We start from the raw sequence: 14884 nt of genomic DNA, 5'->3' as shown, positions 1-14884 counted from the left end.
CCCTCCTCTTGCCTGCCTCATCCTCTGCCGCCTTCTCCCTTGCCAGTGCCAATCCCTCCAAGGCCTGCCGCCGCATAAAGTATTTGTGTATACTTTTTTAAAATTTATATTTATTTTTGTATCTTCATAAAATACTGTTTTTACACAAAATATTAGGTTCTTCTAACATCGTTAATAAAAACCATATTTATTTTAATAAAAAATAAAATAAAATTTTAAAATTATTTTTTTCTCCTTCATCGCGATAATCTTGTAAATGTTTTCTTTTGAACATCTACTTATTAGAAATATTTTGATCATTTTAATTTGAAACCGTTAATTTTTTAACAGCATTAGATGACATTGATACATATATAAAAAAAAAGAGATAAAAAAGAATAGAATAGTATTTTACGAGAGTATATATATGCAAATATCAATATTGAAAAGGTACTTATAAAAAATTTGATATTTAGAAGGATATTAATACAAAAAAATTCTATTCCATTAGATGGCTCATATATTCTTAATTTTTTATAAAATATTATAAAGAAGTATTATAGCGAAACTCTCTCTTTCGATCTCAATCTGAACGATCTCAATCTTGAGCTATTTCTAGTTTATCATATATTCAATAATCGAAGCTGCTAGGCATCTTAAATTTGGATGGTTGCTAGGTATTATTGCTCAAAGGACACATATTTTTCCTTTTCCCTCTACGATCGAATTCAATATTTGTTTGGGCCCTCGTTCGGGTGGAGAAAGGATTTATAATCAGAACATGTGGACAAAAATCAAATATAAAAAATATTTTACTAGGGATTCGAATTTTCAACTCCAGACATGTAACATCGTTAGTCTAGCTAGTGAATTCATGATGGGTGTTAAGTCACACCAAATCTTTTGCTTTCTTTTGTGGCTTTCTTCCCCGACACTGAACACCTGAACTCCCAATTATTGCCCCTCTTTGTTGTCTTTTTCTGGTTCAAATTTGCTTCTTCTCTTTTCTGTCAATCAAACACCGACATCCACTTTGGCAACATCTGAGCTCCCAACCGTTAATATATATACACACATATATACATATACATACATACATATATATATATATATACACACACACACACATATATATCTATATAACATACATACATATATACATACATATATATATATATATATATATATCTTTTTTATATGGTACTTATATTACACATATTGTTTAAGGTAATCTTTCACTCGAGTGTAGGTGACCTCTGGGTACAACTGAGAAGCCTCTTCCCCTCCATCTCCTATCTCAAAATTTGTCAAGCAACCTTCATAGAAAATATGGTAGAAATGCGCAAGTCCTTCCTGTGTAGCAAGGTCTTGACCTGAAAAGGTGGGCAAGCTATAATTTATACAAGGCACAAGAATGATGCTAGTAATCAAATACCACAGGTGCAAGCCTGCAACAAAGTAGTACAAACTCCGTTGCTCTAATTTAGGAATTGTTATCGCACTGCAGATGGGTAATCATATGAGGTCCATGTCGAATAATTACTATTACTGATGCCTAATTGCGATGCCCACTTCTTCCAGCATTCCTTCAATTTCTAAGTATTTTTCATGAACTGTTTCTATATGGTCAATTTCTTATGGTCCTCCCCCTCCTTAATGATGAAGATATAAATCAAAATGAGAATATTGGTATTGACGGAATTTTTACCACGTAAAAGTGCATGATACAGAATTTTATTCCAACCCCGGTCTGATTGTCTATTGAATCCTATTGGCTATGAGTTTCAGTATATCTTAGAGTCCAGTCGCTTATTGTGCTGATGATTTGATGGCTTAAATCACTAAAGTCGTTTTTTTTCCATTACTATATTGTCATCAGTAAAATCATAGCATTATAGCAACTCCTGATTTCTGTTAATTAATCCTAATCCTACCTTTGAGGTTAGCGAGAAAGTCTTCCACTGAAATACTGCTCTTGCTTAGTTCTTTGCCAATGAGCTCCTCCCATGCCTCGACTACCTCCCTTTGTGAGAGGATGTTTTCCGGTGGCCGGATGTATAGCGTTTTGTTGAGCATGCGAGGGTCGTCGATCGTCTTGATGGTGTACATCGCTATGTCATCCTCGCCGACAAAAATTGCTGCCACAAAATCAAATGGATATTAAAGAATCCTCAAATAGAAAAATACATTTTGAGGTTTGTTTTATAGGCCTTTTATCTCAGTGAAAACACGCAACTTCTATATTGAAATAAGGATATTAAAAGAAATGGTATACCCCTCGTTATGCATGAAGCATGGATCCTCTACAGTATGCAGTTTGTACTATAGAGTTTAGTGCAGCGCTCGATGGTCGCCATCAATAAATGAACGGCCATTAAACAACATGCCCTTACATGTCGTATACGGTGTGCCTTGTTTGATGGCCGTTCATTTTCTGATGGTAGCCATCAAGTGCTGCATTAGACTCGGACCACAAAGGATTCTAGATCTTTATGCATAAGAGGACACAACTATTTCTCTCTCTCTCTTTTTTCTAGAGCAGATGACTCATACACATCTAATATGGATGCGCCCAAAAAGATTAAAAAATAACAAATTTGAGTGCTCTAAGTAGCTCTTTTTTTTAATCCATAGAGCCTCCATCATGATCAGCCACGTATGAAGCCACTCAATCTGCGGCCGTTTGCCTTCCTATAAGAGAACACGCCTTAGAAAATAAAAATAAAGGTGGGGGACCAACCACCGTACCTTTCACATTTGCGTCTCCAAGTAGACACTGTCTCTTGATGGAACAATCTTCCCTAGTTGGCTCAGGCCTCCAACAAAGTAACCTGCAAAACAATTAGCAGAGACGTAGGTGAAGGGGATTCCAGCATCCCCTATGGCCTTTCTCACCACCATTTTGTCATCAAACGGCACTCTTCCAGGGGCTAGTGCATGACCCATCCTTGCAGGATCCATCCCAAACTCTGAAGGCAAGAAGCGCTGCAAAATATGTTGTCTTACAAATATATGTGTCTAAAATCTAAATTGAGCTCAGAATGGATTCATAATTTGGAGTATAAGTTTGTGTGGCATGGTGCTCTCTTTGAGAAATATTTAAAGAAGCCGGTGATGCAACTGTAACTTGGAATTTTACTCTTCAAAATTCCTCCACCACGCCATTATATAAATTCATATATAGAAGCAAGATTAAGGTTATATTTGAGTAATTGTATGATTTCTCAAGATAATATAGGTGTCATGTCATGTTTTAGAACCCAATTTAAGCAAATTTGATTTCAAAGCTGGTGAGGGCCCTCAAGTTGAAAGTGGAACACAACAGAGTGCTCAACAACGTAGAAGAAGCAGAGTTTCAGCATCTTCAAATAGAAATGCTCCCAGCAAACCAAAACCACAAAACCTAACGTCACGTAGTCTTCAAGTCAAAGACATGTATGAGACTCATCTTCTATCGAATGGCTCCCTCTCCCTCGCTCTCTCTCTTAATGCTATCTTTCCTTCAGGGCTGGGCAAGACTCAGCAGGCTCCCTCAGCAAGGGCCTAGCCAGTCCCCACTGGAACCTTTTACTTATGTATATAGTTTTCCTATTAATAAATCTGGGTGGGTAAGCCTTCCTTCTCATCAGAAAAAAATGTAGCAATGTTGACAGGCAAAGCTTAGCTTTTGCTTACCAGAAAATGCCTAGGTAACATATATATGAATCTATATAATTGCTATATACATATACATACACATACACATCGATCTTGATAAGTCATGCATACATCCCTAATTTAAGCAGTCTTGCAAAGATATGGATATGAAAATTAGATTCAGATATGTATCCAAGTATCTGGTTCGACTAAAAAGAAGACATGGAGATACTTAGGATAATTATCATTAACATAATTTATATATTTATGTATTATTTATTTAAATTTAGAAAAGAAATATTAAGAAGATATTATTTATTAAGATATTTCCATATAAATATTTCTCATTCAAAATTTTAAAATAACTTAAGTATCTTCTTAATACCTATATTTTTAAAATTTCCAATTTTAATACCTACATTTTTGGCAGTCATTAAAAGGAATGTTACTTGTACCATCAAAATGAAGGGTCAGACTTATTATTGGAAGAGCCAACTCTCCATTAGTCTTTAAAAAGCGCATCTGCAAAACATTGTATGTATCCAAATACCCGATACATATCTAGCTTAAACATATATTCAACACAGATTTTCAGAACCAGCTGAGAGCATCCAGGTAACACAAGATAAAGTAAAATGTTTCTCCTTCTTGTTTTACAATTACATATATATAATTGCAATTTTTATATTAAATAGATAATTTGCAATTAGGTTTGGTTGAATTCACATCACTCATCAAGAAAGAAATTAACCAGCTGATTTGTTAGCTTTTTTTTTTTCCTTTTCTTTAACAAACATAAGAAAATGCAGAGAATGAGAACTTATGACCATCATGAGGAGCCGTTATCTTCATCGCCACCACCATTATAATAAAAAGATCACTTGGGCTGAATAAACAAATTGTTTTTTCTTGAAATATATAGAAAAAAGTGATGACAACAGATGTGCATCCACAAGCATGGTGATACCTTTTATCCCTAAAACACTTTCAGGGATCATACCTTGATGTTTCCGGCCTCTTTTATTGCGTCCACAAGCTTGAGCTGAAGGAGAAGTTGGTGGCTCCTGATGTGCGCGCCAGCGATGGCACATATGACTGCATCTACTTGTTTTACGGCATCCACAAGGCTTTGGTGATCAGAGAAGGAGCCCTCGACGAGGTGAGCACCTTGCTTCTTGAACGACATGAGAATTTGGACCTTGTCGATATCCACACCAATCTCCCGCCGATAGAGTACATAGGTAGGATGTCCATCATCCAAGCTTGCTCTCACAATCCTCCTCCCCAAGTATCCAGTTCCCCCCACCACAAGAATCCTGCTCTTCTCCATATCCCTCTCTCTCTCTCACTCACACGCGCATAGTAGAAAGCTATTTGTCTTGTCATTTTGATTTGGTGAAGGGGTGGGACCCTTCTTCATCCTTATCTTCTCATCTCTCTTTACGTATTTACTATCTTCTAATCAATTACCTGATGGATAATTCCTCCGTTATCACCGACAAAAATACTAAAAAAAAATATCTATATAGATAAATAGGTAGAAAGAAATATTATGTTATTAGAATTTGTGGAGTGATTGATTATAACTCTATTTGATTTTGATGAGCTCAAAGCATTTGAGTATATCTTATGTTATACTAATGAAGTCAATCTAGTGTTTCAGCCAAATATTTGTGAATTTATGTTTAATTATCTCTAGCCTTGGTTCAATACATTTTGGCTAAGTATGGAATTCAGTTTGAACCAAAGTCTGGAACGCAAGTCGACTCCGGAAGATTTCGAGTCGACTCCAAGTGTTTCAGACGTTCTGGCACAGACTCGAGTCGACTCCGGCACACCACGAGTCGACTCCAACTGAGAACTGACAACAGGACAGAAGGATGAATCTCAGACCCTGTCACCGAGTCGACTCCTGAAGAATTCGAGTCGACTCCGATGCTTGCCGAGTCGACCCCCGATAGTTCCGAGTCGACTCCAAGGAGTAACAAACAGAAAGACAGAGAAGTTGTTTTTGGATTCTGAGAACCGAGTCGACTCCAGAAGAAAACGAGTCGACTCCAATGGTTGGCGAGTCGACTCCAAAGAAAGCAAGAGTCGACTCTCAGAGGAATGCAAGACTAAAAGTCAGAGAGCCAACTTCGGTCTCTGAGAGCCGAGTCGACTTCCGCAAAGTCCGAGTCGACTCCGAGGCAGTTCAACTCCAAAGACCGAAGACCAGTTTTCAGGCTCTGAGAGCCGAGTCGACTCCAAAAGAATCCGAGTCGACTCGAGGAAATAAACACGAAAGAAAGATCTTTGGATCCCTGAAAACGAGCCATCTCCAGAAGGCAGAGTCGTCTCCAAATATTGGCGAGTCGACTCCAAGTGTGGCCGAGTCGACTCCAGAATGGGACGGCACTTTAATTCAAATCCTGAACAGTGGGCGAGTCGTCTCCAGTAAAGCATGAGTCGACTCCAGCAACAGCCGAGCCGACTCCAGATCGAGCGAGTCGACTCCGATCCCAACGGACACTGTGTCAGGAGTTGCAGATTGTGCAGAACGGCCCTAAAAGTGAGTCTAACGGCTAGTTTTCAATGGGGATTGCTTAAATAGCCAGATTGAACAGTAATAGACACTAAGAAAGCTATTCCATTCAAACAAAAAGGGATTTCCACCTACCAAAGGCTCTGAAGAGTAAATACAAGAGAAAGAAGGAAAAAGCGCATTCAACTCCATCCAACCAACGTTCTCCTTCGCATTCAAAGCTCCCCTTCTGACAGCAAATCTTCAACACATTCAAGAGGAGTTGAAGAGTTTGAGAAGCCCCTTTCTCCACCTCCAAAAATCTGTTTGAGGGCTTCTAACTCTTTTTTGTTTATATTGTTTAAATACGCTTTTCAAGAAGCTATCTTTTTACTTGTTTCAAACTGTTTTTTTCTTACTTGATTCAATCAGGGGATTGAATCAAGGGTGTTAAGGTTGGTTGGTTAACCCAGGGTAAAACCAACGTGTAAGGGTTCGATTGTGATCCCGGAAAAACAATCGGGTGGTTCTAGTCGGTGAGCCTGTGAAAACCGACCGAGTTCGTTGTGATCTCGTAAAACAACAAGTTGGGTTGTGAGCTTGTAAAACAACCGGCTGTAATCTGAGGGATTATAGTGAACTCCCAAGTGAAGCTTGGGGAGTGGACGTAGGAGCAAGGATTAGCTCCGAACCACTATAAAATCTCTTGTGTTTGTGATTGTTTCATTGTCTCTTCCATTCCCTTCATTCACTGCATATAGTAACTAATTAATCCACTTGAAATAAGTTTTAATTAGTTACTCACAAAGTTTTTTTAATTGCAATAATTACTTAAAACCCAATTCACCCCCCCTCTTGAGTTGTCTTTTTGGGCAACAAGTGGTATCAGAGCCGGAACTCTTCTATCAAAAGAGTAAAAGATCAAAATGACAACCCCATTTGGATCTTCTCATATTGAGGGGCAATCCACCCATAGACCTCCATTCTTTAATGGAACCGACTACTCCTATTGGAAGGCTAGGATGATGATATTTATCCAAGCTCAAGACTATGAGATTTGGAGTACTATAGTTAATGGACCATACATCCCATCTATTTTTGTAGAGCGTGTTACTATACCCAAACTTGAAAAAGATTGGGATGACAATGATATTAGGAAGGCACAACTAAACGCCAAAGCAATGAATGTGCTTTATTGTGCCTTAGACCGTAATGAATTCAATAGAGTCTCAACTTGTAATTCTGCAAAAGAAATATGGGATAGGCTTGAAGTGACCCACGAAGGCACGAATCAAGTAAAAGAATCTAAAATAAATATACTAGTTCATAAATATGAACTATTTAAGATGGAATCTAATGAAACTATCACTTGCATGTTTACTAGATTTACTGATATTGTCAATGGCCTAAAAAGCCTTGGCAAAAATTATACTAATAGTGATCTTGTCAGGAAGATTCTTCGATGTTTGCCAAGATCATGGGAGGCCAAGGTAATGGCAATTCAAGAAGCCAAGGACTTGAACAAGCTTCCACTTGAGGAGCTTCTTGGATCCCTAATGACGCACGAGCTCACAATGAAACAACACAGCGAAGAAGAATCCTCTCATAAGAAAAAGGTAATAGCTCTCAAATCTACTTCTTCTAACAAGGATTTATCTTGCAGTAGCAGCAGTGAAGAAGAAGATCATGAGGGAGATGATGATGAGGCTCTTCTCGTGCGAAAGTTCAGAAAATTCATCAACCGAAAGAAGTCCTTTCATCAGAGGAGAGGTCCCTCAAGTTCCTACTACAAGGATAAAGGTAAGGAAAGAAAAAATGAAGGAATCGGATGCTATGAATGCAAGATGCCGGGACATTTCAGAGCTGACTGTCCTTTGCTCAAGAAGGCTAGCAAATATAAGAAAAAGAAAGTCCTCGTCTCCACTTTATCGGATTCCGATTCATCATCATCATCATCGGATGAGGAACAAGAGGAAAATGCCAACTTCTGTTTTATGGCAAACGAAAATGAGGTAACATCTGAAACGCATTTAGATTTTATCTTTGATGAATTGTATGATGCGTTTAATGAATTAATGGATGAATATAAGACAATAAATCTTAAGAATAAAGAGCTAAAACTAACCAATCAATCTCACTTCCATAAATACGATAAATTAGTTAAGAATAAGGATTTTATCATTAAAGAAAATTTAGAACTTAAAACAAGCAAGCAAATGTTAATTCAAAAAACTAATACCTTAATTAAAGATAACGAAAAACTAACCAAAAAAATTTCAGAACTTAAAAACGATAAACAAACTATAAGAGATAATCTCACAAAAGACTTAACCATACTAAAAACAGAAAAACAAAAGTTGGCACAAGAACTTGAAAAATACAAACCTTTTGTAGAAAAGTTTACATATAGTTCTGAAAAATTGGAAATGATACTTAATAATCAACGAGCTGTGTTTAATAGAACTGGTTTAGGGTATAAACCTAAGAATAAGCAAAAGCTCCTTAGTAATTTTTTTGTGAAAGCAGGGGAAAGCAAAATTAAGAATATAACCTGTTTTTGCTGTGGAAAAACAGGACATAAAGCTAATGTGTGTGACCATAGAAAAAGAAAAGCTAAAAGAAAAATTAAAAAGGTTTGGGTTCCAAAAGGAACCAACATTACTAACCATGAAGGACCCAAGAAAACTTGGGTACCTAAAATTGTATGATTTCCTTGTGTAGGAGTGTCTTGCAGCCAAGGTTGACAAAAACTGTTGGTACTTGGATAGTGGCTGCTCAAGACACATGACGGGTGACAAAGACCAATTCTTCACCCTTGAGCCTAAAAAGGGAGGTGCAGTGACATTTGGAGACAATAACTAAGGTCACATCGTTGGTGTAGGTAAAGTACAAATCACCTCCTCAACCTTTGTTGATAATGTACGATTTGTAGATGGTCTTAAGCATAACTTACTTAGCATAAGTCAATTATGTGATAGGGGTTTTGATGTTCTGTTTAAGCCAATCCTATGCATCATAACCAACTCAATTGACAATAGCTTAGTATTCAAAGGAATAAGACGTGGAAATGTGTACGTAGTAGATCTTGAAGATTTTGCCAAAAATAACCCTTGCTTAGTAGCTAGTGATATTAAGGCTAATGATATAAGTTGGCTATGGCACCGTAAGTTAGGTCATGCAAGTATCGATACAATATCAAAACTAGTTAAAAGAGATTCTGTAATAGGTTTGCCAAAACTAAAATTTGAGAAAAATAAAATTTGTGAAGCGTGTCAATATGGCAAACAATCTAGGAGCTCTTTTAAATCCATAAATTGTGCCACTACTACTAGACCCCTTGAACTACTACACATGGATCTATTTGGACCAACTAGAACTACAAGTCTTGGTGGAAACAAGTATGGCCTTGTCATTGTAGATGATTTTTCTAGATACACATGGGTCATGTTCTTAGCTCATAAAGATGAAGCATTTTCTATGTTTAAGAAATTTCATAAGGAAGTTACTAATTCAAGAAGTGCTTCAGTTATAGCTATTAGGAGTGATCATGGAACGGAATTTGAAAATCATCTATTTGACGAATTTTGTAGTAAAAAGGGAAAAACTCATAATTTCTCTGCACCTAGGACACCACAACAAAATGGAGTTGTAGAAAGAAAGAATAGAACCCTAGAGGAAATGGCTAGAACCATGTTATGTGAAAGTAATCTCCCTAAGTATTTTTGGGGAGAAGCCATTAATACATCATGTCATATACTAAATAGAGTTTTATTGAGACCCATTATAAAGAAAACACCCTATGAACTTTGGAAAAATAGAAAGCCCAAAGTAAACTATTTTCATGTTTTTGGATGAAGGTGTTTCATTCATAATAATGGCAAGGATAACTTAGATAAATTTGATTCTAAATCTGATGAAGGTATCTTTTTGGGATATTCTACATCAAGTAAAGCATATAGAGTATTTAACAAAAGAAACCTTGTTATTGAAGAGTCTATACATGTTGTTTTTGATGATACTAATGATATCTCTTCTAGCAAGAGAGTTGCTCCTGATGATGATGCAGAAATTCTTGAAGAAAAGATTGATGAGATGACATTACAAGAAGATGAACAAAAGCTAATTGGAAATGCATCAACAAGCCAAGAGGCAATTGTGGATCATGGGCTGACTAAGGCTTGGAAGTATGCTCATGGGCATCCTAAGGAATTAATTTTAGATGATCCATCTCAACCTGTTAGAACTAGAGCATCTCTTAGGAACTTAAATAATCATCTAGCATTTGTCTCACACTTAGAACCTAAAAACATAGAAGAAGCTGAAAATGATGTAAATTGGATAAATGCAATGCAAGAAGAACTAAACCAATTCACTAGAAACAAGGTATGGAACCTAGTTGAACGACCCTCTGAATACTCAATAATAGGAACCAAATGGATATATAAAAATAAACTTGATGAACATGGAATCGTGATTAGGAACAAGGCTAGACTAGTAGCAAAGGGCTATAATCAAGAAGAAGGTATAGATTTTGATGAAACTTTTGCTCCTGTAGCTAGACTTGAAGCAATTAGATTGTTACTAGCATTTGCATGCTCTAAAGACTTCAAATTATTTCAAATAGATGTAAAAAGTGCCTTTTTGAATGGGTATATTAATGAGGAGGTGTATGTAGAACAACCTCCTAGTTTTGAAAATCATCAATACCCCAATCATGTGTATAAATTAAACAAAGCACTTTATGGTTTAAAACAAGCACCTAGAGCATGGTATGAAAGACTTAGCAAATTTCTGTTAGACCATCAATTCTCTAGAGGGAACGTTGATACAACATTGTTTTTAAAAAGGAAAAACAAAGATATGTTAGTAGTTCAGATTTATGTAGATGATATTATTTTCGGTGCTACTAACAATCGCCTCTGCGAAGAATTTGCTGACCTAGTGCAGAGTGAATTTGAAATGAGCATGATGGGAGAGCTGAACTATTTTCTCGGGCTCCAAATCAAACAATCTGAAGAAGGGATCTTCATCAATCAAGCTAAATACATCAAGGAGATGCTTAAGAAGTTTGATATGGAAGGAAACAAGTCAATCAGCACACCCAAGAGTTCATCATGCAAACTAGACCAAGATGAATCAGGTAAATCAGTAGATCAAAAGATGTATAGAGGTATGATAGGATCTTTATTATATCTCACTGCAAGTAGACCTGATATCATGTTTAGTGTATGCATGTGGCAATCTAATCCTAAGGAATCACATTTAATCGCAGTTAAGAGAATTTTTAAATACCTAATAGGAACAAAAAATATAGGTTTATGGTACTCTAAAGAATCTAGCATAAACTTAATAGGGTATACAGATTCAGACTTTGCTGGTTGTAAACTTGATAGAAAAAGCACCAGCGGGTCATGTCAATTCTTAGAAGAAAATTTAATCTCTTGGTTTAGCAAGAAACAAAACTCGGTTGCACTATCTATGGCGGAAGCCGAATATGTTGCTGCCGGGAGTTGTTGTGCTCAAAGCTTGTGGATTAAACAACAGCTTGAAGATTATGGCATTAAACAAGATAAAATTCCCATTAACTGTGATAATACAAGTGCCATTAATCTAACTAAAAATCTAATTCAGCACTCAAGAACTAAACTCATTGAGATAAGACATCATTTCATAAGAGATCATGTACTGAATGGTGATGTGACACTTCAATTTGTGTGTACTGATGATCAACTTGCTGATATCTTCACAAAACCTCTAAGTGAGGATCGATTTTGCATACTTAGAAGAGGGTTAGGAGTGATTGATCCATTCTCGTGATACTCTCCTCTAGTTCATAGATTTTGAGGATTAGTCTATGGTGGACGTAGGACTTCTTATCTATGATCATCAAATCGGTTCCTAAATCCTGGATAAGTCCATAACTCTCTTTTGTGGCACGAAAATAACATGATTTTTGGGTGTGTGCCAGAGTTTGAGTCGACTCGGATACATTTTAGAGTCGGCTCATGGGGGAGTCGACTCGCACATATTTTGAAGTCGACTCGAGGTTGAGTCGACTCGCGACTTACTGGAGTCGACTCGAGGTCGAGAATCCGATGTTTTAACCCTAATCGAAACGTTCAATCCCCACTTCTATTCACAGCCGACATTGTTTCAAAACCCTAGAGCCGTCTCCGACCTCGTCTCCGACCCATTCTAAGTCTTCTCCGTCGAGTTTTTCCTCCATTTTCTTAGTTCTTCTCCCGTGTTTTAGGTCAAAAATGCCTAGGAAAGCAGTTGTTCCAAGCCGGAAGAGACCTATCTCTGCGAGCGGGGCCGAGCGACGGTCAAAGGCTCGGAACAAACCCGCGAGGCCACCACCTCCGGTTTCTTCCCTGCCTAGGCCGGTTCCCTCGCGTCCGTGCGCCGGGAGGGCGGTCTCCACCGGGAGGAAAGTCAACTTTGACTTCCTCTCTCGGGAAGGCTTCACCCTAGGGCATCGTCTTAGGGCACAAGGGCTAGAGTTTTTCTGTTTCTTAGACCTCCCAACTTACCCGGGGTTAGTTAGGAAATTTTATGGGACTGTGGCCCGGGGTAGTGGTGGTATCCAGGGAACCGTAGCAGATGTCCCTATATTCATCTCGGAGGACTTCATTGCTCAAGTCCTCCATCTTTCCCAAGAAGGGATCTCTCCCAGTCACCCTCTTGATAGGACTGAGGCCCTTACAGCAGTCTTAGGGAGTCCTCCACAGTCCCCCATAGAGGAGGTGTTCGCAAATCAGCTGTCGGCTGAAATGCGGCTTCTCCTTAGTGTTATCTCTAGGACTCTCTTCCCAAAGACTGGGAGGTTTGACTTTATCTCCGAGAGGGACCTAGCCCTGATGTACCATATACTCCAGGACACTCCTATCAACTTCCCTAAACTTATCTACAAATATATCTGTGAACCCCTAGATAAGCCGAGGTTGAGTCTCCCCTACGGTATGCTTTTCACTCTCATCTTTAGGGAGTTAGTGTTAGATGTATGCCCTAGAAGCCAATCTGGCTGACACATTGTTAATTCTAGGAACATAATTTTGTACTTGACTATTTATTATTGAATAAATAAAAGGCATCTTTTTCATTCATATTATTTATGTGTCTATGAATCGTCCAAGAAATTAATAAGATGATGATGCATATTCTCAAGAGTTGAGAATTTGAGCTATGTATCATTGGTGATTAATTTCTAAATGCTCCTGATCAATGGATCATCACGAGGACGGTGATCAATCCGATCAGTGCACAGATCACTTTCTTATAGGATGGACGAGACTTGAGTCCATAGTGTAGGGACACTGAAGTGATAGTGCAGGTGCTTGTTAGAAAACAAGGGTACTGAGCGTGACCAAGACAAGAAGTCACTTGGATGTCTATCCACTCGTCAGTGACTTGCTTGATGTTGCAGTAGTATGACTGGTCCTTTGACCTGCGGTGCTTCAGCTACTCACAGTGAGGTTATTGTAGTTTGACTACACGTATACATGGTCTCTAGTCATATGGGTCCTTGTAGTGTAGATTGGCTGCATTAAGTTCACTGTAGGAGTAGGGTATGCACTTATATGGAATCTATCGACCTTGATAGAAGAAGAGTGATCCTATGTGATTTGTTAGACTGAGTTCTAAGGCCTTGGCCAGGGCCAGTAATATAAAGTGGAGAAAGAGTTTTCCACTATCGAACTCGAGTCAAATAAATCTTGACATATGACAGACGAAGGGGTTTGACGAGTTATTCATGACCTCCGTCCTGTAGGGATCCACGATAGTAGGACTGTATCACATGATAACTGCACCTAGAGGTTCATCATTCTATTCTACTGGGTAGCCACTACATGCTGCTAGGTGTCACTGGTGGATGGTGGGACTCACAGGGATTATCTCGATGATCGATAAACCCTAATGAGTAGAGTTGGAATCGTTCCAATCCATTGAAAGGAGTTTTCAATGATATGGTGATAGAGATCATGATATATCTCACTACCAGTCAGAATAGAACCTATGGGGTCACACACACTAGAAGTATTGACCGATCCGATGGTTGAATCGTGATTAGAAATCACAAGTAATCAATTCGATTGATATTCAGTTGAAGAAGGAACAAAGGAAATTAATTGGACTTAAACACAAATCCTACTTCGAGTAGGATTCCTAGAGTCCTAATTGGATTAGGACTGGAAATCCTAGTTGGAGTAGGACTGGAATTCCTACTTGGAATAGGATTCCTACAATCCTAATTAGATTAGGAGTTTTGAATTCTAATTGGATTCCTACTTGGAGTAGGATTCCTAGAGTCCTAATCGGATTAGGACTTCGGATTCAAATTAGAGTCCTAATTGGATTAGGACTAAAATTAAATAAGTCCTAATTGGATTAGGGTTTCTTAAGTCCTAATTAATTATTAATCTCATGAATCAACATGACTTCTAATTGGGTTAGGATTGAAGAGTTCAATTGAGTCATGGTTCATTCAAGTTCTAATTGGATTAGGACTAACAAAGATTGAACCCTGTTGCCCAAGGTGACAAGCCAAGAGGGGGGGGGGGGTGAATTGGTTTCTTTTAATTTTAACTATCTTACTTGTGTTAAATGATGAGTTAGTGAACTTAAACAAATCACAATACAAACAACAAGAAGTATAGTGGTTTGGTGCTCTCCTTAGCACCTACGTCCACTCCCCAAGCGACCCCTTGGGAATTCACTATAATCCCGCGGATTACAGTTGGATTGTTTTCCGGGCTCACAATCCAA

General features: G+C 38.0%; 1 pseudogene; it reads right to left on the bottom strand.

Annotated features, from left to right (window-relative positions):
• Window positions 1–763: 763 nt before the first annotated feature.
• Window positions 764–4968, bottom strand: LOC103698438 (annotated as a pseudogene).
• Between the last annotated feature and the right edge of the window lie 9916 nt (window positions 4969–14884).

Source organism: Phoenix dactylifera, unplaced genomic scaffold (genome assembly GCF_009389715.1).
Source record: "Phoenix dactylifera cultivar Barhee BC4 unplaced genomic scaffold, palm_55x_up_171113_PBpolish2nd_filt_p 002819F, whole genome shotgun sequence".
NCBI lineage: Eukaryota > Viridiplantae > Streptophyta > Magnoliopsida > Arecales > Arecaceae > Phoenix > Phoenix dactylifera.
Note: the sequence above shows the minus strand (reverse complement) of the source record. Positions and strands in the feature narration are given on the sequence as shown.